The 25420-nt window shown below is 39.5% G+C and overlaps 1 protein-coding gene across 13 annotated transcripts in view; it reads left to right on the forward strand.

The window, feature by feature from the left end:
* Positions 1-25420, forward strand: part of ESRRG (estrogen related receptor gamma) — a 484515-nt gene that overhangs the window by 364967 nt on the left and 94128 nt on the right. The gene's annotated exons all lie outside the window — the stretch shown is intronic.

Consider the following 25420-nt stretch of genomic DNA (forward strand, 5'->3'; position numbering starts at 1 on the left):
ATGCACATTTTTTCAGGCAGCCCACACCTTTGACCTCCTTATTACAGACTCTTCCTAGTAAGTGCAAACAAAATTCAGTAAATTTAAAACTTTAAAATCAGGAATATTATGAACTTGGTTTTCCTAGCACCATGAAACTGTTCTATTTAAGAAATAACACACACAGTTTACCTTGTGGTTGTCAGTGATTTGCTTGATTAACATTGACACTTCTTGTTCAAAAATTTAATGTGACCTTACAAAAACAAACATTAATGCAGCTGAGTTTCATCTTGTACATGTTGCCTCCCTGGTCAAACATACAACTCTTAGGAACAAAAATTAGGTTTTTCTATTTTCCTTTTTATCACATTTTCTGGTTCATACATACATTCCTTTACATGTAAATCCTACATGTTTGCTCTGGAGTAGGTTCCACTGAAATAACTGGAACTTCTTGGTATACGTGTATAGGATAGCAGCCTTCAATTACCTATAATGGTTATGAGAGTGTTTTGATTATTATTTCCACAAGTCCAGCTGAAACCAACTATTGCTACAGCAAAGACAAACTCTTTCTATGCCCGTACAAATATGTATTGGCATTAAATAAAAAGTTACACCGAGAACTGAGGAAATCCTGTAAATTGTCACCCTTGATTTATTTCCCCTTTGTAATGACAGTCCTGGCCAGTCCTGATCATTGCACCAATGCACCGAGTGTCCCAGAACGATCTAAAAACCTTTCACAGATGGTCAGTGATATTGGCAGCAGCTAGACCGTGGACTGTATTGTACCATGGTCTGTACACCAGACATGAATCTTGACTTTACAGTGAAAAATGCTGCATATCTATAATGCCTAGCTTTCCTTCCTTCTCAAGGGGATGAAATCTGTGCAGCATTGTGTTACTTAAAAAAGACAGCACCAAAGAAGGGAGAATTTTAATAAGAAAACAGTAAAGATTCTGACAAAAGAAATATGTAGACAGTGCTGTTTTTGCTTTGAGCTTTGTTTGCTTTTGATAACAAGCTAGCCTCCCATACCATTTTTGTCCTTCTTCATTGCTGCATTATCCCAGTTTTAGATAAAGATTTTAGAGGATTACCCTTGAGACCCCCCTTTTTATTTTGATTTATCAGTACATTTCGGGGGGGGGGACTATTTAAAAAATCAGGAGAATTTGACCATGCATAAAGGCAACACAACACTGGCATAATCAGATGGCAGGGAAATCTCTGTGTTCTATCTATGAAGAAATTAGATTTATCATCAGGAAAAAAAGCATTCTCCTTTCATTTTCTGAAAGGTGCTTTTTGACAGACCCTTTGCAGTGGACGTCATGCTCACAAAACATGCTGTCACGGGGCTATTTGAATATGGTGACAGGCTCATTATCATGTTGCAGACAAGTGACAACACCACAGACTAGAAACGGACAGGCTTGCCAATCAGCTGTTGAAAGGATTGCTGTTGAAATAGGGCTTTTTTTGTTACAAGAACATTTGTACAAATTGACTACATTAATTCTTTTTTTATTATACATGCATACACTGTAGTTAGAGGGTCTGTCACTTTTTATCGTTATAAATCGCTGTTTTTGAAGGGTTTTTAGTCAAACAAAAAATAGGACATATGATATGGGGAGGAGTATTCTATGCAGGAATTATGTTGTGGAAATAATTTGTGTATCTGGAAAATTTGTATATCTGTTGGGATATACCTTAAGGGGAAAACAAGTTTACAGTGCTGCAGTTTGTGTAATTTATAGAAAAATGTCAAGGAACTAATCTGCTGAAGCATCTTAAAAACTAGGAACAAAACGTTATAAAATGTGCAGTCTCATTTATATAATGATGTTGAAAGGATAAGGCGGCAATTTTATGCAGATTTTATTGCAAGTAATGCCTGTTGAATTCCACAGAACTTCCTTGTGAGTAGACATAGTTAGGATTGCATCTTTATTCATGGTAGCAGGCACTTAAACAAGACTCTGGCTGCAATTCTCTGCAGCCTAAGTCTTGTCTAAGTACATCGTTGAACTCAGAAGTGCTTTTGAATAGTCATGCATCAGACTGAATTGCAGATATTGCAAGTTCTAGCCTTGGTAATTTAATGCAATGTTGTTTTTCTTATTCCAAAATGTTCTAGGTTTAGTTGAATGAGCATCTCCTAATTCACTGTTCTACCAGATTTGTAACTTCTTCCGTCTGACTGCCAGTAGGTTTTTATACTGGTGTGCTAATGATGGGATATATCTGAGTGTGGTGGGTATCAATGTATATGTGAAAATGGGGTTGATTGCTGCTGTGTGCATCACTTTTCACTTACCTATATTCCCATTTTTGTAAGAATCTTGCTACCTTTTCATTTTTGTAAAGCAGAACCTTTTTTTAAAAAAGTCACAAAGTATTAAGGCTGCTTATTACGCATAGAGTAAATGACTATCCTGTTTCTCAGAGATATCAGTCCAAATGATTGATAAGCAGCAGGATTTTCTGTCTTTGGAACCTTCTCTTGGTTCATTTATTGAGAACAAATGCACTGCTATGAAGCTGAACCTCCTAATGCACAATGGGAGTTCGCCCTGGCATCCACTCCCCTCCTTTCTTTCTTTTTTTAAAAAAAGGTTAGTCCGACTATGACAGGAAGGCGCTTGCAGGTACCTTTGAAGTTGTTCATAAGAGGACCTACTGAAATATAATGCCTTTTGTTTTGAAGCCACTCATTTAGTGGCTCTCGGTGTCTCATATGAAGCAGTGTAGCATTAGCTGTTATGTTCTGAAGAACTATGCTACAGAGCCCTGGCTAATCCCTGTGCTCTGTGCTAGAAGCTTGAGTGTTAGCATTCCTGCTACTAATTCAACATTTGGGCAGCATCATAGAATCAAAGAATCATATATTTGTAGAGTTGGAGTGGACTCCCAAGGTCATCTACTCCAATCCCCTGCAATGCAGGAATCCCAACTAGATCATACATGGCAGATGGCATTCCAACCTCTGCTTAAAAACCTCCCAGGAAGGAGAGTCCACCATCTCTCATGGGAGCGAGATGTTGAACACCTCTTACCATCAGAAGTTCGCCCTGATGTTTAATTGGAATCTCCTTTCTTGTAACTTGAATTCATTGGTTCGGGTCCTATCATCTGGAGCAGGAGAAGGCAAGTTTGCTCCATCCTCCATGTGACAGCCCTTTAGATATCTGAAGGTGGTTACTTACCATATTTCCTCTCTGTCTCCTCTATACCAGGTTAAATATACTCAATTTCATCAACTGTTTCTCAAAAACCTTGGTTTCCAGACCCTTGATTATCTTGGGTGCCCTCCTTTGCACACGTTGAAATATGTCAATATCCTTATTAAATTGTGGTCCCCAAAACTGGACATAGGACTTCACCAAGGCAGAATAGAGTGGTAATATTACTTCCCTTGATCGGGACACTATACTTCTGTTGATGCATCCTAAAATACCATTATCTTTTCTTTTTTGCTGCTGTTGCTGCTGCATCAGACTGTTGCCATATTAAGCTTGTGGTCTACTAAGGACCCTAGACTTTTCACATGTACTACTGGAAATTCAGATGTCTCCCATCTTATATTTGTACAGCTGGTTCTTCCTGCATAAGTGTAGAACCTTTCATTTGCCCCTATTGAAATTCATTCTCCAGTCAGTTAAGGTCATACTGAATTCCAATTCTGTCTTCAGCAGCATTGGCTACTCCTCCCTGTTTGGCATTTGATAAGCACCCCCCAATAATTTCTTCCAGTGCTGCCCTATTTGTCCAGGATGACAAGGAACCGTTAGTGAGCACTCTTTAGGGATCTACTACTTACTTGTTCTTCCTCTTGCTTTGAACATAGCCAAAGAAACATTTATTATTATTTTTAACCTCTCTTGCAAGCTTGAGTTCCTTCTGACCTTTGACCCACTGGACCTTCTCCATGCTACTCATGTATACTCTTTCTTCATGATTTCCCATTCCATTTCTTATACAGTCCCTTCTTACATCTCATCTCATCTCATCTCATCTCATAATACCTTATGCAACCACACCAGTTTCTTTAGGGGGCTACCATTTTTCTTTCTTGTTGGAATTGTGTACCTTTGTGCTATCAATATTTCCCCTTAAAAAAACCTCCCATGTGACCATGGGACTTCACTCAATAGTTCCTTATTTTTTGGGGGGGAAATCAGCCTTCTTAAATCCCAGAGTGCATGTCCGACTACACTCAGCTTTCCCTTGCCAGTGTATGGTCTTGTTGAGATTCCTGCATCACAAGGGTTGGACTAGATGACTCTCGAGGTTCCACAATTTTGTGGTTATAGGATTCTATAAGGAGTATGACTGCACTCAACTGTCTTAATATCAGTGTCATGTGACCAAAGGTGCATCCAGACAGTTACAAATTCACTTTTAAAAACTTTGGATCAAACAACAACTGTACCACTTTAAATGGCAAACCTATAAAGGCCCTAAGAGACTGAAGTACAAATCAGAAAGTCCCTGGTTTGAATTCTGCCTCAGTCATGAACTGTGACCTCGCTCCTTACAGTTTCCCCTTCTCCGTGCCCATGTGTGTATACAGTTGCCAACTTAGGATAACACTTTATGTGTCTCATGTGGTGGACTGTCACTGACAAAAGCTTACGCCACAATAAATGTGTTAATCCTCCGTGATTTTTGTTGCCACAGGCTAAAAAGGTTACTCCTCTGGGAGGAAAATATTTTCCAAACATTTTTCCTTCTGGTTCTGCTTACCTCAAAATGATACTAATAACAATCTTTAAAGGGGGGGGGCTGAACAGTGACAAAGGTTTATTTGAATTCAGATTATGCTCCATTTTAGCTTCACATTAAATGCAAGCTCAGTTTTACTATACAGCCCTTATTACAGTTTGGGTTAATAGCAGGAGCCACCACTGCTACAATATGTCATAATTTTTATTTTTTTTAAAAAAAGATGATTACTGTCCCTTGTCTTGCTGTCAAACTTTAATGGCTGTTGTATCTTGTACAAAATGTATGCATCAATTATTTTGCAGAACAGTATAAGCTGTACATTAATTTTCACATAAAGTTTCTAACAATGTTGATTTCGATATAAAAATCTTTCTGGTAAAATATTCATGTCATTAATCATCAGTATTGGAAATCTGTGGAAATTTAGGCACTGGTTTAAAAGTCTAGGACATGTAACATCTGAGGGCACAATCCACCAGGAATAACTTCTGCAAAGCCATGTTGAAATGAACAAGACCTGTGCAAGAGCATATGTATGTATAAAATACATTGATAACATGCAATAAATTGTTGCAGAGCAGTGCTCCTGTTCAGGGTGGCAGACAAGCTTTCCAAGCCCTATTCCACATTAATCTGTTTCATTGCCCTCCCCATACATTCAGCATTCTCTGGCAACTGAACATGATTTCTTTAGCAATCACTTGTAACCGTGTAAGATTGTCTTCCATAAACACAGTTTTAACACTTCAAGGTAAGTGATTGCTAGGAAGGGCTTTGTAGAAATCAAACCAGAGTAGAAGCCCAGACTAAATGTGGCTAGTGGTGACTTGAACTGGTGCCAAACTTTTTAGGCAGAAGTTCACATTTGAAGCTCCTCCCACCCTGAGTCTTGCAACATTTCTTCAGTGGAAGTAGGGAAGTCCTATTCCATTATTATTATTGTTGTTGTTATTATTATTATTATTATTATTATTATTATTATTATTATTATACTCCACGTATCTGACTGGGTTGCCGCAGCCGCTCTGGGCAGCTTCCAGCATATATAAAAACATAATAAAACATTAAAAATTTAAAAAATCCCTATACAAGGCTGCCTTCAGATGTCTTCTAAAGGTTGGGTAGTTACTAATCTTCTTGGCCTGGGGGTTGCATAACTCCATACCCTCCAGCATTTCTCTGATGAAAATAGGGACATCCTCAGGAAAAGCGGGACATTCCTGCATCAAATCAGAAACCAGTACAGCTTCTATAAATCCGGGACTGTCCCTGGAAAATAGGGACACTTGGAGGGTCTGGTCTTGCCTGATTCTGTGGCCCACTTTTCATAGTGTAGTCTTCACCCATTCCTCTGAAAATGCATTACAAAAAGACCGCTCTGGAATGGCATCTGGAATGGAAATGGAGAAACAGAGCACACATGAATGTCCAAATGGTACCACTTCACAGTATCTCTAACATATTGGCTTTGGAACTTAGATCCTTCCATTTAACACCGTGATTTCTATTTTTCTGCCATTCTGTTGTACAACATTACGGCTCCACTTTTCCCAGGAGGTGTTACGATGCTGATGTTCTGTGCTCATACTTGAAACCTTCTTGCTATGGCATGGGTAAGGCTGCTCTCTGCTTGACAGAATTTCTTCCATAGTCTTCAGGCATTTTTCCTAGCACCACCCCTTTGCTGTGTATTAACCATTCATTTGGGGCACATGACTTGCACGAGCCAAGTGCTCTTAAAACTGTTGCTAAAAACAAGCCCTCTACTCCATGACCACCAAACACTATGTTCTAATTTTGTCCATATATGAAGGTTGCTTAAATCCGGCGATAACATTAATAATCTTTCAGTAACAACAAGTGCTGGCTGTGGCTGAGTCCAGGAGCTTAGGATTCCTGTAATCAAAATGTTTTGCTGCTGGACATGAGTAATACAGTATGTGTTCACTCCTAAACATTAATTCTAACCTGGATATGGTTCAGCTTTGCTATGTGATACAGTGTTACTTCATGCACACACCCACCCAACCCAAGGCACTTTCCTTCTTAAATATAGGCAAGAACAAATTAGCTGGCACTTGATATTAACTGGCTCAGGTCTGTATGATAGCAGCCAACTTGCCGATGATGTGAGTGTTGTTACTATTTCTGTAGACATTAGGCATTACACACACACACACACACACACACACACACACACACACACATAATTATATATGACAGCATGGGCTTGGTGTTACAAAAATGCATTTTGTCCCTGCGTTATAAATGGTGATGATATCTAGTTATAAACCAGACCTCACTGTATTCTTAGGTTCGATTAGCATTTACAAATGCAGTGCCATATTTTTTGCCTGGGAAAAAGATTAATGAAAGGACCATTTAAGTGTTAGAGGGTCACACTAATGATCTTGTAGGGCACCAGTTGAATATATTACATATGCCTATATCATGTATTTATTATACTCCGCCTCTCCAAAGCTGCAAGTGAAGTACATAAATAATTTAAAACCTGAAAATATGCAACAAAACGGATCTTCTGAAAATACAATAAACCACACAACAAACAAACAACATATGGATCACACAACCCGAATTTACAGTTAAAATATATTGCATTCTCATAATGAAAAGAGGAAACAAAATTGGCCAGATTTGTTTGGAGAAGAAACGTATTTATTTTTTTATTAGAGGGGGAAAAATGTAACAGCTTAATTTAAGCTGTATGGTTGATATCTTTTTCTCCCTTCCTTAAAATAATAATAAAAAACCACCCTTCCACTGATGTGGGAAAGGGTTCCTGAGGGGTAAAAACAGTTTATCTTTAGCCTGGCATGTCTTTGGGGAACTATTTATTCTCATCTTGGAGGAAGAGGGGAGATTTTTAAGTTAATAATATTTTTGCCACCTTGATCTCCCCTCCTATCATGCTCACAGCCAAAGGTGAAAGCCTGCTTCACGTCCCCTGTGACTAGTATAGAATGTACATCAGAAGGAGGGAGAGGAGGGGACAGATGAGAAAGCGAAGGAGTGAGATCAGCTCTGTGGTTTGCGGCATCCTATAAAACCAGAAAAGCCTTTACAAAAACAGGAGCCAGACAGAACTCATAAAAGCTAGTAATCTGTTCCCAACATGGGCCAGTTGGCAACCCTGAGCGATGGTTGTTTGTCATTACAATAGGATGTCCTGCTGCAAAACCAACAAAAGATTCCCAGTACATTTTTATAGGTAATCAGTTGCAGCAAAATACTACGATTAATATTTATCATTCTTTTAGTGCTCTCTGTGCTTTGCCTGCTGCCCAGCCATTCTGCCCTCCTGATCTTGCAGCTTAAAAGGAGTTGAATAAGATAACTGGACAATGTTGCTGCTGTTTTGTTTTTGTTTTTATATAAAAAAAATGTGTGTGTGCTTACTAGTTATGCTTAGTATTTATAGGTCCAGAACTCTATTAACATTTACAGCAGTCATTTGTGTCCACCAGGTTTACTGGTAAGAGCACATTCCCAATGCAGACACTTAGCAAAAAGTAATTATTAACATGAAAGAATGGGCAGGCTAATCCTCAAAGGGAATTGCTCCCCCACCCCCCAGCCAAAGACCTCATTGTTATATGAATGTCTTGTGGCTGTGATGGAGCTCTTTATTTCTGTTAAGGACTAGGCACTAGGCAGGGACTAAGATGGTAAATGGTAGCGTTGTTTCCTCACTATGTCTGTGCTGCAAATATCAAGCCAAGGTATATCGGTTGACGTAAGCTTTGGGATATGTTATCTTAGCAAAAAGGGTGTAACTGTATAGCAGAATATAGCTATAGCCACCAGCAAGTGGTGATGGCCTCTGAAGCGCTCCTGACATAACAGGCCCCGTGACCCCAGGCTTGCAGTACTCTTGTTAGGGTGAAATGCCTTTTTGCTGCCTACATAAACTGTATACATGACCCCTGGTGACATGCCAGACAGCTGCAGAGACCCTGCCTTTATTAGGCAAGGTTAGAAGAGTGTGGGGTGGTTCCTGGCCTGAGCTTTCCATTTTTATAAATGGACAACAATAGGGTGTTGACAGGCCTTAAAGCCTAGAGAGACTGTAAGGTGCATCATGGATAGGGTAGCATATGTAATTTGCAAAATATTGGGCACTTCCTTAGCTGATTCTTTCCTCCTCCTTACACTGTGTTCTCTCTCTGGAAATGGCCCAAAATGGAAAAGTGCCCTTTTGTCAACACATTTAAATGCTGGAACAATTGGAGTTGTGGATAAATGTTTCAAAAAGAGAGCAGGGGGATGGCAGCATATCACAATAGAATGAATAGGAATCCACAGTAGCAATGAAAACAGAAACAGAAAACATTTTCCAGAGCAGTCCCTGTTTTGTTATAAATCTAAAACATCTTAACTGTGTATTTATTTTTGAAGTGTCTTCATAATAAATTATCCGCCACCCCTCCCCCAAAGATTTACACTTGAGAAATTTTATATGCTGCTTTATTTGCACAGAATAAAGATGTTTCCCTTTTAATACCCTAGAGGGTATAGCTGTCCAACCTAAGATCAATGGTCACTGGAAAGTCTAAAGAGCTTTCTGGATGAGATCTTTGACTGCTTTGAGGTAGATACCTTAAAAGGTTAAGAGAATGCTATAAATTCTTGGAGGGCTTAAGGGAAAGGTTGTTAACCTTGGTGATCCTGTAGTTAGATATGTTCTGATATCTACTAATATTACATTGTTTTCTCATTGCAAGTATTACACATTTGACAGAAGCAGTAATCACATATGTACTAGAATATATGGAACTCTGGCAAATATTCATTTGTTGTTGTTCTTGTTGCTCTTGCCAGATTCAGAGTTTATATCTGCAGGTTCTTAGACTAGCACTAGCACTATTTATAGTACTTTACAGAAATTTTTGATTAGAACCCATGTGTTTCTTTTCTCCTTTGTGCTGTCCTTTTGTGAGTGTGAGCATGTCTTTGAACTAATACATTGCAGTCCCTTTATGGTTCACGCATGGTATGCTAGTAAGCTCACCCATTAAACCGAAAATAAAAGAGAGCCACATTAAGTAGGGTTTGCGAGGCATTTAAGCATGCCACAAAGACATTTTAATGGACTCGGTCAATTTTTAGAACCAACTCTTTCAAAGCACTTTTGCTCAATGCAGGAAGGCTTTCCAGCACAGTTGTAACTGAAAGGACTATGCATTACATTATTTTGATACTGTCATTTAAGCAATAAAAATAAATCCATTTGATGCAACTAGTTTTGCTTTAAGTGTTCAAGCTGTCAAACTGTAAAACTTTGTGGATGGGGGTGGAATTAGAATTCATTGTTAATACTATTGCTCTTAACATGTAGGGTCGTGGAAGTGCTAACCAGATATATATTCAGTTACCATGTTGGAGCCAATGGACTGTATTCCTTTAGATGGAATTGACTATATCCACTTAAATGGACTTGACTCTAGCACAATCACTGTATTCAAATGTCAGGGTAAAAAAAGAGAAGGAGGATGTCACATAGGGTCACAAATTATGTTGGATTTTGACAGATTGTAGCCTTGCTTTACAAGAGCAGTAACATCTCATTTGTCACCGTTTGATCTGAAAGTGCGGGAATGAGAGCGGAAGGCCCTCCATCTCCACCGCAATTTAATCGCTCTGAGGCCGACAGTGGCGGCTAAAGCCACCTGCCCATGCACTGTACTGCTGATCTGTTTTAATTTAATCGTCCGTCAGCTGGGATGAAAGCATAAATCGTCTTCCTTTGATCTGCAAGCGGTGTGTTTTTTTGTAAAGCAGGGTGCAGAATCAGGGAGACGGTTTTCGCATTTAGTGCAACATAGACAACATGAGCTGAAAAGGGCTTGTAAGTGATATTTTAGTGTAGTAGTTAAACAGGAAGTTGCTCTTTGTGTAAACTGATATCGTGATGTAGGTTAGTTGGGGAGGGGGGAAGCAGGCCATAAGTAAAGGAACGTATTGATTAATAACTTATCAATTATTCAAGTTTAAAAGGGGGAAAAACAGAATATCTGAAACCTCTTAGCACTTTGTAAAACTTTTAACTGCTTTGCTTCCAGATAGAAATTTAAAAGAAATGGTTAGAAAGGTAGCATTTAATCCAAGGTGTGTGGTATAAAATGGATCACATATGCAGCAGGAAGGTTCCATGGAAGTATTTCTGTCATAAAAAGCAAAATAATTTTTATTGCAGAGGCTGAAGAATGAATGCTCAGCACCAGATTGTGGAAAGTATTATTGAAACTTAAGGTAGCAAATGCTGTGTTAAGCTCTGAACCAAACTGAATAATAGAATTGTAGAGTTGGAAGGGACCCTGAGGGTCATCTAGTCCAACCTCCATATGCACAACCACTGAAAAATATATCCCTGTATTTTATATATTTAGATTATGTATTTAGTTATTACTCTTAGAATGTGAGCCTTTACATATGCAATTTGGGCGTGGTTGTTAGAAAATTAATATCTAGTTGAGTACATCTCTAATAAGCATTGCAATCTACACTTATAATACTCTTGTTCAAAGCATTTCACATTCATTATTCTGGCGGCTCTGAAATAAGCGTATTGAGTCCAGTGCATTTTGGAAATATTTGTGGGTATTCTTATGCACAACCAATTTTTATTTTTGGTCTTGAGTTCTACTTTTTTAAAAAATGCAACAGCGTTGAAACTAAAGACACCATTAATTGCACCTCAGTTTTTCTTTTGTAATACAGCTGAAGGCTAATGCCACAAGGTGGTTGTGTGTTGAAAAGCAATGATTTCATTGTGCTCTCCATAAACCTATAGCAGTGCACCTGAAGGCTTCTTTTCCTGCAGCCAGATAAAATAAACCAGAGGTTGCCAATGTTATGCACTCCAGATGTTTCAGGCTACAACTCCCATCATCCTCAACCACCGGTCACGTTGGCTGGGGCTCATGGGAAATGTATTTTGCAGCATTAGAAGAGCCCCTAAAACGAATAGCACTTCTCTAGATAGTCCAGCTCTCTGGCTCCAAAAAAGGCTGCCCTTTTATTCGTCTACATTTCAGTGTTGGTTCTAGCCTTAGCATATGAATTTTTAAAGAAATATTTGGTAACTCCACCTCAGTGGCCTCCTGCTGGTACTGGTATCTAAACACACCCACCCACCCCAGAAATGTGAAATACAGATGCATTTCACATATCATTTGGTTTGGCCCTTAAAGCACATTCTTATCTCTGCTACTGGATCATATTTGGTACAGCATTTCATTTAATAATAGGAGAAAATCTTCTACTTAAGAATGAAGAATGAACTACTTATTCATTTTTCTTCACAAAGAATCAGGACTGCTTCAAACATGATGAAAACCCTACAAAGGAAACACTTCTGTGTAGGAATTAGCATGCAGCAACCTGGATGTAATCATGTTTGACAGTCATACACATGTATAAGCATTCTAGGAAACCGCAATCAGTTCCCAGAACACGGAATGTACACAGAGTGAAATTTTGTCGTGTTTGAAGCAGCCCTTAGTGTAACTTGAAAGGTTAAAAATTATCCAATAAAAGATATCACATTACCTATTTTGTATTGCTTAGAATTCCTTAATTAATCTTCTGAATTTGCTTTTCATTAGCCCAAGGATTTACTGAGGGAAAGACTCAAGGAATGTATTTTTTCAAAGGCAAAAATGACACTTGGAATGACAATGGAAGCCGATATGCCCTTCACAGTTGGTAACAACTTCTACAGGTCAGCAGGTGTAGAGACAATTTGGGGCAGGATATAAGCTAATGAATTTATCATGTAATACCTCCTGTATAGACACATGCCTAGATGTATTATACATGGCATAAGTGATAGCTTTGGCCTTCTGTGACAGGTGACTTCACTTGTGTGGAGGATGACAACACACGAATGGTGATTAAACATCAGCGTAACCAGCCTTAGCTTGAACCATCCTGTAATAAATCATTATACATTGGAAATTTGGTAAAGTAGTAATACAAATCACCAAAAATGCATAGTCTGTCTGACTACCTATCTATCTATCCATCCATGTATCATCTCCAGATATAAAGATTTGTAGTTAACTTATGATCTGTTACCCTGTTGAATTCCCCTTAGTAGCTGTGGGTGCTGAATTGAACACCTTTCCTTTTGTTTACAGGATAGTTGAAATAAGGGAATTAATATAATGCAATGCCTTTTTCTGGGTAAGCCACAGGGAAAATGTGCATTTTATTGATATAAAATGAAGCAGTTGTATTTCTCCATAGTGGTACTACAACTATATCAGTTTAAGGTCAATATTATAATAGACGGGTGAAGGGGGAGTGATGGAAGAATATATACAACAATGTCATATTCTCTTCAAACTATGGGCAGAGCTGAATGTAACCCAAAACACAGGACTGCCATTGAAAATGGCACATCTCTCCTCTATAAAAAAGAGAGATAAGAACAAGTGACATTGTTACATAGTGAGTTTCCCTACCCCTACTCCATATCATTGACTGCCCCTGGGGTGAGGGTGGAAGAAGCAGAAATTAACTAGCGTAGGTACAGCCTCTGTGCTGCTGTCTAGTATTAGGACTACAACAATGACAATATGGAGAGCATTATTTTGGCCAACCCTGGGCTAGGAGAACTCTTTGCCAATCAAGATCCTAGGTTTTGCCCTGGCAATCTGCCACAGCCTGAAGTATGGAGGGTGAGTTCAGGAGGCATGGCTTTTTCAAGCATGGCTCAGTTACAGATACTGACTAAGGAAGCCCACCTAACCTCATATTTATAGTCTTGGCATCTTAAGGGTGTGGGGTTTTTTTAGAGAATCTGTTGGTGTTGACATTATTTTTATGTGACCTGAGTGGCGCGAAGTCCTCTTTTAACCACAGATTGTTTTACCATTGTTGTCTTATGTGTTTAAATCAGACTGCTGTTTGCTGGATGATGCTGTTTTTAGCATCATGTTACTGTTGCCTTTTTATTATTTCATTGTAAGTGACTTTGAGTTTACATAAAGAAAGCAGGGTAATTAAAAGGATAGAATAAAGTCACTTTTGCAGTTATTACAAAACAGGAGAGAGCAAATTAGGTAACAAGAGAGAGCAGGTTCTTAATATGGAAAAGAAATACAATTATTTTTCTGAGTGATCTCAGATGTTTACAACTGTTACATGCTATTATTACAAACCAGCTGCTGCAGCAGAGTGCACATGAAATAGGGTTTGTATATACTTGCCCACCAACTTAATATTATTAAACCTAGCTAATATACTTCAGTAAGGGTGCAATGACCATTAATTTGGACTGCTTGGTTTTCTTGCAGTATTTTACACGGATTCATCCAATTCAGAAAGAATGCAAGATGTTGTGCTAACAAGTTTTGTATGCAGACAATAGCCATGGTTGTTTCAGCAAACCTAGGAGTACTGTATATACATTTCTCTCTATGAAATGGATTGGAATATGTATATCAGTATAATCATTTGCAGGACACTAAGGATTGTATTGTACACATAACACATGAGGCTCAACTTCTCTTCACATGCTATGAACAGAACACCCAAATGTACATGGCACAGAGAACTGTGACTAGTTGGAATTCCTTGCTGGGTAGATCCATGCCAAAGACATGTTGGTAGTAGACAACACAGTGTACAAAATAGCCATGGCTTGGGCTTGTGTTAGGTTTTGACATAGTGAGTTGGGTGATGCCTACTCACATCTGCAACCATGTAGGCCCCAGTAGATATCCATCAACCAGGCCTTATAGCCCATAGGTGACAAGTGCACACCATCTGGTCGATACAAGTCCATTCTGTGGAAAGTAATGCCTGGGTGCCATATAACCTGGCTATCCAAACATGGCACCTCTTGGAGCCTTGTTCACCTTCCACTGGGCATGGTTAATATGTGCAAGCTCCATTGCACCTCTCCAGTGCTACCACTCCAGGTGTTCAGACCAAAATATGGTTAAGCTCAGATCTCTCAAGGCCCCAAGATCAGTGGCTGCTGCCAAAATGAGATCTATGCCCTTCATGTCTGCCAGATTGTTTTCCCTGAGTTGTATCACCAAGGCATCCAGCAGACCATGTGTAGCAAACACTGCCGTAATCCATGGCATCAGTCTATCCCAGCACATTCCCTGCTAGCCTATCCAAGTGATATGTGCTCGGTCTCTCAGACTGAGTTTGACATAGCATGTGTCCGGCCCCAATGCACTATGCTACGGCTGCAGATCCACACTTGTCTTCTGCTGGAACCTGGAAAAAAAATCCTTTAAGGAACTGTGACTAGTTGAGATTCCTTACTAGATAGATCCATATCAAAGACATGTTGGTAGTAGACAACATAGTGTACAAAATAGCCATGACTTTGGTCTGTAGTAGCTACTGAAATTTCTGAGTTGAGTGGCTCCATTCAGATTTAGTTTGTATGTCCAGCTCTGGACGAAAGTGGGAAGATCAGCCATACCACCTTAGGAAGCCTCCTTGTATCCACTGAAGCAGATGATATTGCCTGACCTTAGTGGGACATGCACTTGTGTCAATCAGCTACCCTGTGCTGAGCAATATCCCATATAGAATATGAATCTTTAGATCTTCCATACAAAGTAGGATCCATATATATACGAAGCCCCCTTTTTGACATGCAAGCATATTGCTATATCAGAGCAATGGTATGCTGAACATTACTTCTAGAGAAAGATTTTTGCGACCTGCAAATTAGTCTCAAATATGTACTTTATACTTGCACATATATCCCATAGCAACTATGAATTCATTAAGGATGTCCAAAAAGTGTGAATATTCTTCATAGGAAAATGTTTCAGAATGTCTGCAGTTAAGACAAAAGCAATAAAGCAGGATATTATTTAAGTTGATGGAAGACGCAAACACAGCTTCATTGGGTTTCCAGATTCAAATTAAAAGAATAAATATTTCATCAGTGATACTAATTAAAGATTGGTCAAAGATTTGCCTGTGTCTCATACTGCAAATACCAATCAGACCTGATTAGGAGAAGTAACATTTATAGCACTGTCCACTGGTTGAAAAGAATTATTAATATGAAACATATCTTGTTAAGAAATGACTATATTATTATGGTCCAGCTTTATTATAATTCTACCTACTGATTTCCATTGGGGAAATTAATGGAATTGCAGTTAAGTAGGCTTTTTTAAAAATAAAAATCCAAAACATTTTATTTTTTTATTAGTGATTTTCTAATGGTGCTATTGATTTTAAATTACTCTCCATGAATTATAGCATGATATGAGATGTATTTCTTAGAATCAAAGAATTGCAGAGCTGGAAGGTGAGGTTAAGGGTCATCTAGTCAAAATGCGGAAATCACAGCTAAAGAATCCCTGACAAATTGCCATCCTTTCTCTGTGTAAAAACAACCAATGAGGGAGAGTCCACTGCCATCTGAGGGAGGCCGCTGCATTGTCAAACAGTTCTTACTGACAAAGTTCTTCCTAATGTTTAGTCAGAATCTTGTTCCTTGTACAGTGGTACCTCGGGTTAAGAACTTAATTCGTTCTGGAGGTCTGTTCTTAACCTGAAACTGTTCTTAACCTGAGGTACCACTTTGGCTAATGGGGCCTCCTGCTGCTGCCGCACGATTTCTGTTCTCATCCTGAAGCAAAGTTCTTAACCCGAGGTACTATTTCTGGGTTAGCGGAGTCTGTAACCTGAAGCGTCTGTAACCTGAAGCGTCTGTAACCCAAGGTACCACTGTAATTTGAATTCATTGGTTCGGGTCCTAGCCCCCAGGCCAGCAGAAAACAAGCTTGCTCCATCTTCCATATGATAGCCTCCTGAAGGTGCTTTGGCACAACCCTTTTACAGTCACCAAAGGGCCTCCCAGGAAGGTAGCTTCCGATCGTAAAAAGGTTGCGTCAGAACAGAGGTGCTCTGGCGCAACCCTTTCACAATTGCCAGAGTGCCTCTGGGAGGCTGTGCTTACAGCTGTGGGAAGCAGCGGTGGTGGCAGGTAAAGGTACGGGGGGGGAGCAAGTGAGTGGGTGGGAAATGGCATTGGCAGCAGGATGGTGACAGGGGTGCAAGCAGGCAAACGGCAGTGGAATGGGGTGCATGGTGCGTACAAGCACCTTTTTTCCATAGAAATAAAGCACTGTATATGCCCCCTTTAAATCTCACTTCATCTGTAAGCACCTTATGCACCACACTGCTTCCTTTAGATGCCTCCCATTTTCTTTCTTGCTAGAATTGTTTATGTGTCTAGAGTGTGTCTGACTAGACTGAGCTTTTCCTAAGGGCAGGAAAGAAATAGTCCAAAACCTAATGGCAGAACAAGGTCTGCAAATAGTGACAGAATGTCATCATGTAGAAGACGAGGTAGATCTGCCAGAATCACAGTTCACATAGCTTAGGTAATAGTGAAGGCCTTTCATGTTTTCCTGACTGCACCATTTTCATCCATAAGGAGAGGCCGATTTATAGGGAACGTTTTCCTATGCGTGTGAACAGAGATCAGATTCTTAAACCCTAGAAATCTTAATAGCCTTCCCTGTATATTGGAGATCCTTTTCCTTCAGGGATAGTTTATCAGCATCATTAAGGAGGGTAGGTAAATACAAATGTTTAGAATCATAGAATTGTAGAGTTGGAAGGACTCTGAGGGTCATCTAGTCCAACCTCCTGCAATGGAGGAATCTCAACTGAAGCAAACATGACAGATGGCCATCCAACCTCTGCTTAAAAACCTCCAAGGAAGGAGAGTCCACAACTTCCTGAGGGAGACTGTTCCACTGTCAAACAGCTCTTAGTGTCTGAAAGTTTTTCTGTATGTTTAGTCAGAATCTCCTTTCTTGTAACTTGAAGCCATTGGTTTGAATCCTACCCTCTAGAGCAGGAGAAAACAAGCATGCTCCCTTTTCCATGTGACAGCCCTTAAGATATTTGAAGATGGCTATCATATCTCCTCTCGGCCTCATCTTTTCCAGGCTAAACATACCCAGCTCCTTCAAACACTCCTTGTAAGACTTGGTTTCCAGACCCTTGATTATCTTGGTTCCAGAACTTGACGTGTTTTAATTGATTCCTTGTTTTATTTTCCTCAATTCTGTATGCTTTTTATACTTTAAAAAAAGCCTATTAAAAAAACTATTTACTTCTCTCCCAGGTGAGATGGATAATATATATATATATACTTGCAGTTATACTTCAAGCTCAATGCGTATTAGTAACAAGGCAAGCACTTCATATTTCTTGAGGACATTAAACACATTACCACTCCATTGTTATTATTATATTACTTTCAATTTGAAAAACATCCTGACAACAGACCCCAATAGATCTACTGATCAATTCTTGAATGTATCAAACAGTAAATTATCCCCTTCTGTAGACCAGATGAAGGCTTGTAGCTGTGCTTATGTTCTGTGTCTGTTCTACTAAATAATAATGCCGTTATTCAATGTAACATATGCTTTCCTGAAAGCTATTTTCATTAGTGGAAATGCTAAAACAACTAACGGTTAAAATTGGCCTTGCAGTTTATCTTCTCATACTGTTCTGTATGTGTTTGTGCTACTCACCAGTTACATTAATATTCACATTTTAATTTCAAATGAGCTAAATATACCACTGCTTTCAAATATGTACTGATTTTTGTTCCACTCTTGCTATATTAATATTAATATTATGCTGTCTTCCATACCTTTTGCTTTACTTCTTGGCTATCTGATAATTGGGTTGGGAGAGTATATACCTGGGGTCATCTTGTTTAGCTTATCTGTGCAAGAAAAAGAGTGGCAAATAATAAGGGAATGCAGCAATAAAATAGTTTTGGGGGCGAATAGAAAGGAAGATTTAATCTTTGACCAATTTGAAACATATCCCAGTGAATCCATGGAGAAAAAGATAAAGTGTGACTATGAGTAAGTTAACTAAACACATTACAGTGTGAGAGAGCAAATGGAGTTAGTCCATTGTACATGTTTAATTTCCTATTAGTCTCTGGCGTTTACTACTATGGTCTGAGTTGGGGCATCTGTAAATTCAGTTAAACACAGTGCATTGTCTAAACATATCACAGCTCCAATCAGTCACCCTGACTGCTGATAAGAAGCCTCTTGTATTATTGAATCTACAATAGGGAGGCTCTGCAGGCACAAAGATAACAGCTAGGTATTTCACTTTAAGTATGAGGAAAAACAGTGACTCGTCTTTGCCGCTATAGCACTGACATTTATTACTACCCTCTGATTTGTTTTATACTACTGATGTGAATTTGTTTTCATGCGCTTTATATCTCTTCTCTCCCCCCCTCCCCTAACTTCGGACTACTATCTGGAAACAATGAAGGAAAAACAAATAAACTAAAATCAACTTTCATGTTATTACGCAGATAGCAGCAACTTCACTGCTCCCTGCCTGCCCTTTAAGGATTCTTGCCTGATTTATGCTGCTCACACATTCTGAACTTGTACAGATGAGAGACTGTCTTTTGTTTATTCTTTTACCCTTTGTCTATTACTTATTCATGTGGTTTTTCGTGAAGCTCCTTTATCAGATCCCTTTAAAATACACAATACTTAGACCACATTCAGTCGCTGTAATAGTCCCTGACTTGCATTTCACCTATATTTATAGTTAATATAATTACTGTATCGGTAGTTCACAAAAACATGGTTTGGATATACAGTAAAATTGTAATAAATTGTAGTTAACAACTACACACATGTAGGGAATAAAGGGTATATGAAAATATTAGATGGCATCTCCCGAATCTCTCTCTCTCTGGCGGCAGAGAGAGAATTTCTATATGTATACAGCAAATCTGCAATCAGCAGAATGTATAATTGTAATTTTGATCTAAGTCCTATTATCACGATGCATGACAACTGGATTTCCTTTTTAAATCATAATTACAATATTAAATAATATTAAATATCATAATGTGCGCCCCGATGGGTGGGGTACAAATAATAATAAAATTATTATTATTATTATTATTATTATTATTATTATTATTATTATTATTACTGTTTTATAAAAATGTACAGTATTGGCCTTTCCAGTTTAGCAGTTGCAACATGATCCCATGTGTGTTTACTGAAAAGTTTGTCTCACTGTATTCTAAAGGACATATGTTGGAGGAAGTGTGCATAGGACTTCAGTCTTAGATTTTCCTTAATGGAAAATTCAGATTAGAAAAGCTGGATGATGCCCAGAAATAAATGTTCATAGCAACCATTGGGTCAAAACCATGGAATTACTTTAGAATTACAAAGACATTATATCAGCACTGCAAAGAACAAGGTTCCAACAAAATATTTGGCATTTTAAATAGCTTGTCAATCTGCAATGCTTTTCCACATTTATGATACAGCACACTTCATCATGGTTTCTCCAGTGACTATTATTAGCAGAGTTCTTTTTTCTACAATAAATCAATCCAAATAGGGAATTCAGCCCAAACGAAGTCAATGCCTGATCCATAAACTGACATATATAAGTGTTATTACTATATCCATTCCATAAACCTGGAGCATCTAACTATTAGCATAAGGTTAATCCAGTGAAGGATGAGTAGAATTTTGTTTGTGTTGTGAGACTTTCCTGTCTTCCTCCGGCCCACTGGAGCCCTCTTTGTAATTGTCCCTCCTCCATCTTGAGGGTCAGAGACTGAAATGGTATGGTTTAGGGATGTGACGTATTACAATGAGAAGGAGAAAATGGTGTAAACTGGGGCAATTTCCACTTACGTAAGTCACCTTTGAATGTTTTCCATAATGGTGCAGTATCAGTATGGTACCATGTGTTCAGCTGTTAATGTCCAATCTGAAACCTTCTGTTTATATATTAGTTGTTAAAATATTTATATCTCACATACACACAGACACACACACACACACACACACACACACACACACACACACACACGTGTGTGTGTGTGTGTGTGTGTGTGTGTGTGATGAATGTAGCTGGAGATGTTTATGGAATGGAGAGTTCTATGATGCTTTGATTCTACAGTTCCACATTAGAAATTCCAAACTGGGAACGAAACTATCCACATAGAACAATACATTTATCCACTTAAACTTGACTTCTGGCATTGGCTTAGAAAGAGTTTTTATGAAATAGAATCATACTGCAGCAGAGCATTTGGAGCCATGTGTTTGTGAAACAGTGACTGTCCCGTGGCTTTCCGAGGTCTTTGCCAATACCAGGGATACAAAACAGGTTATGCTTGTGGAATGAAATTAACAGAGTTGGGAGGAACCAATAGATCCAGCTTTCACAGATTAGTTTGTATACTTTAGACCCTAGAATAGGCAGAAAGCAGATGCACTGGAGAAATTAGGCTCACAGAAAAAATAGCTTTAAATGCAAGCAAGACATATTCTTCAATGAAGGCTTAACTTGTGAAATAGCAGGTGTTTCCAAACTGTGGTCATAACCGTTGTTCTGCGAGCTGCACCCAGGTGGTCCTTAGGCCATTTGTAAAAAATCATACATCATGTAGCATAGTACATTATAGTTGCTACCACAGGCAGAAAAAAAGTGGTCTGCCATGATACCCAGCAATTTTCTAGTGTGCATGGAGCAAAAAAGTTTAGGAGCCACTGTAATAAAGGATCCTTCTGGAGGAGGCAGAGAAAAAACTAATCAGTTCAGAACATAAACCTCATTTAGACTGCAATCCCAAACTCATTTCCCGAACAGAGTGGGACTTGTTTCCGTGTAAACATGTATAGGATTGCACATGGAATGCAATGGCATTTCATTGTCATGAATTAGATTTATTGCCAGTGCACTGTTTCCGTTTTAAGATTAGTATGGCAGGTATTATGAATACACTAAAAAGATTTAACTTCTTTTTCCTTCCCTAAATATTTCAGCAAATCAGTAGTAGTTTTGATTGGTTAAATTGTTTCTCTAGGTTTTGTTAAGAGACACAATTACTTGTACTGTGTACTTTCCTAATCCTTCTTTAGCAGTAGTGCAACTCTCCAGCACTACCCGTTTAATTAAGTCTGAATTTCTTATATTATTTTGGTGTGCTGATTACAGGCAGAGACTTAGTGGAAGTCATTTTGGTATCCCAAGAGAATTCTGTGTTAACAATGCATACAGCCTCCCCCCACCCTTTTCTCCTCCTTCCTGAACCCTAGATAAGCAGCAGGCCCCAGCTAGATTTCATTACTATCACATACTCTTCATGGTCATCTTTTAATATTTGAAAGGATCATTTGTTAACTGGAAATGGTCAATTTTTTTCCCTTTGGCTTTTGAAATATAATTTTCAATTTTTAATTTGATTCATTTAGATGAAATCATTAATCAGGGTTGAAACTGAGTTAATTTTCTGGAAAATAAATGAGGTTGTTAGAGTGAACATTATTAAGTGGGTTCCTTGCAAAGAAAGGGATAATAGCTGAAAATATGGAAGACGTTTGAGAATTGTAGCAGTTGAGGGATAAAAACAGAGGAAGGGTCCCCCCTCCTGCTTTTAAATGTAATCTATTTTTTAAAATAAGTTAGGAGTTGGAGACGAATGTTTCACAATTAAAAACATTAAAGGAGCAGGGCTTAGGAAAGTCTTTATGAAAAAATCCAGCAGTTTAAAAATTAGATCAAATAAGGAGCATTCTGATGGCACTGTAATACATATTGGCTGATTTAGAATCCTACTTGATCATCTTCCCTGTGCATGAAGTTTGTAGTGACTGGACGCACAGTGAAGCCAGATGTATTGTTTCCACATGAATTCAGATATGCTGTGAGGTTCTAGACAGCTATCACAAAGCATAATGTCAGGTAAGGAGGCCCTACCAATAGTTAGCTTGAAGCAACTGCCTCAGGCAACAGGTGCAAAGAGCAACACCACAGGAACATAAGAAACTGCTTTATGCTGAGTATTCTAGAGCCTAGAATACCCTAAGCAGAAATCAGGTGCACTGGAGAAATTGATCCGTCTAGCTCAGTATCAGCTTCACTGACTGACACAGATTGAACCTGGAACCTTCTGCATGCAGATTAGATACCCCACCACCAAACTAGAGCCCTTCCCCAAGTGTTAAGAGAGCACAGCTGTGTGTGCTACATAGGCCTCCTTGCATTCTCAGTTGTAGTGGGGGATGCTACTCCACTACCTATAACAAAGTAAGGTTCAGCTTCTTAGGAGGCGCGGATATATCAAAACTCATGTTAGCCGTTCAAAAGAATAGGTAGATGAAAGCAGACTGCTCCTTTTTTTTTAACTGTTTCCATGTCCAGGAAGAGCTGCACACTCTTCCATCTCAACTGTGGCAATAATAATATTAATAATAAATTTAGAGTTCACTGTAAGGTAACAGGGCAGATTACAATTTAAAAATATAATATTAAAAGCAATTGAAATGTATTACAGTCAAGAGAATAGGTTATGTCTAAGAGGTGTCGTGAACTGGCTGAATGCAGTGGTGGGAGAAACCAGTTGGGGAACCCCTAAGAGAACCCCAAAGGAAGAAGCCTCAGAGCCAGGGAATTGGTAGTGGGACGACGATGTGTGGTCAGAGGGAGAAGAAAGAGCAGACTGGGAAGAGGGGGTGTTGGAAGCTGAAGAGGTAACGGGTTTTAGTGAGCAGGGAGAGGCACTGGCAGAGGGCCGTCCAGAATTGGAGGTAGAAGTGCAGGCTGGAGAGGAGGCAGGCTGCTGAAGAAGCCAGGAGGTCTCCCCCTCCTGCTGTGACCAGCTGCCCTCTCCCCTAGTCTCCCAGAACACAGAGAGGAATGACGAGGGTGGAGCAAAGAGAGACAAGACAAAGAAGCCTCAGCTTGCTGGGGAGGAGTCTTAGAGAGAGGTAGGAATGCGGGAACCTTCAGTCCTCACTACTGCCTCCTTGGGGCAAGTTCTTCTGGAAAGAGTTGCTGTGATCAATAGGCCTGAGCTGTTTTGGTTTCTTTGAATCAAGAGCTAGCTTCTCTGACACTCACCAGGTGTCAAAGGTGAATGAAAACGACACAACAAAGGTGCCAGATGCACCTCTGTGGGGAGGAAATTCCAGGACTTCCAGAACTGCCACAGAGAATATAGTATATTGGGCTTCCCCCATGACTGTGTGAGGACTATGGAACTACCAAGGGGCTCCCTATGCTGATCCTGAGAAGCTCTATAGGGAAGGAGGAACTTTTTCAAATACTTGGGGCCTAAGTCATTTTCAGCAACCACTTATTCTCTGTAAAGCAGTAATAGAAAGAGGCAAGATGGTTTGAGCATATTACACTGATCCTGGCCCAACTGCACTGACTGCCAGTTACTTTCTGGGCCCACTTCAAAGTGCTGGTTTTGACATATAAAGCCTTAAATGCCTTAATACCTCAAGGACCGTCTCTCCCCATATGAACCTTTCCAGGCCCTCCGATCATCATTCCTCACGTGCCTCCTCCAGGAGAGGCCCCTCCCAGAGAAATGTTTCTCTTCAACAAGGCCTTGGGCTGATTAAACATATGCATTTTGTATTCTCTCTCTCTCTCTCTCTCTCTCTCTCTCTCTCTCTCTCTCTCTCTCTCTCCTCCCTCTCTCTCTCTCCCCTCTTAGCCCGAGTTTCAGACCCATGTAGCTGTGGCCATTAAAAATATTAGAACAGGTGGAGCCAATATGGTACCCTCCATCAGTTGGACATCAGTTTTCATCAATGGTCATGGATGATAGGAGGTTTACTTCAGCAACATCTGATAAGCGCCATGTTGGCTGCCTCTGTATTAAGAAAGACACATGCTCCCTGATCCTTCCTTTTGACTGAGACACCTTTGGACGTGTGAAGTGATATATAAATATAATAAACTGCACCAAACCAGTAATGTACCTGTAGCTATATGGATGATGAAATGTATGAATCCTGATTCACCAGCCTAATCCACTAATCCACAGGCAGTGCTCTGTGAACTTAGTCTCTCTTGGTACTAAGTACAGTGGAACCTCGGGTTGTGAATGTGATCCATGCGGGAGGCACATTCGCAACCCGCAGTGTTTGCAACCCACAGCGCTGCATCTTTGCACACGTGGGTTATGATTCAGCGCTTCTGCGCATGCACAAAGCACCGAAACCCGGAAGTAACCCGTTCCGGTACTTCCGGGTTCGGCGCGGTGCGCAACTCGAAAACACGTAACCTGAAGCATCTGTAACCCAAGGTACCACTGTACTCTTGGCAGTGTACTTTCCAGACCATGAATGGGATTCATATCTGAGGGTGGCAAATTAAGTCAGGTACCTGGAAGGGAAGCAAAATGCAGAACCAAATAGTGGGAGGATAGTTAAACAAGTCACCTTTTCAAACCAGCCATTCTTATCTTCAGTAGATTTTCTCATACAAATGTATCTGACTGCAACCTGCCAGCTCAAATTTGGCCAAAGTCATATTGTAAACAGATGCAAGCATATGCCTCTGCTTGCAAGAAAATTAAATTCTGTTACTGTTTGGATGGAGAAGATGTCGCAGCAATTCACTTATTTTCAAATTGACTGTATTGTAATGGGATAGCCATCTGTCCTGCCTGCAAACTGCTCAGTTTAAATGTGTTTGCCCGTGTGAATGTTGGCTCGCTGTCTTGATTGAGATGAAAAAGTTTGAGAGTAGAAGAAACTGATTTCAACTGGAAGAAAGAGAGCAAGCAAGCAGAGGCAGTGAGTGTGATGGCTCTGCTTCTTTTTCTTTTTCTGCACTAAACTTCCTGGTTTAGTTT

The sequence above is a fragment of the Podarcis raffonei genome, chromosome 3 (genome assembly GCF_027172205.1).
Source record: "Podarcis raffonei isolate rPodRaf1 chromosome 3, rPodRaf1.pri, whole genome shotgun sequence".
NCBI lineage: Eukaryota > Metazoa > Chordata > Lepidosauria > Squamata > Lacertidae > Podarcis > Podarcis raffonei.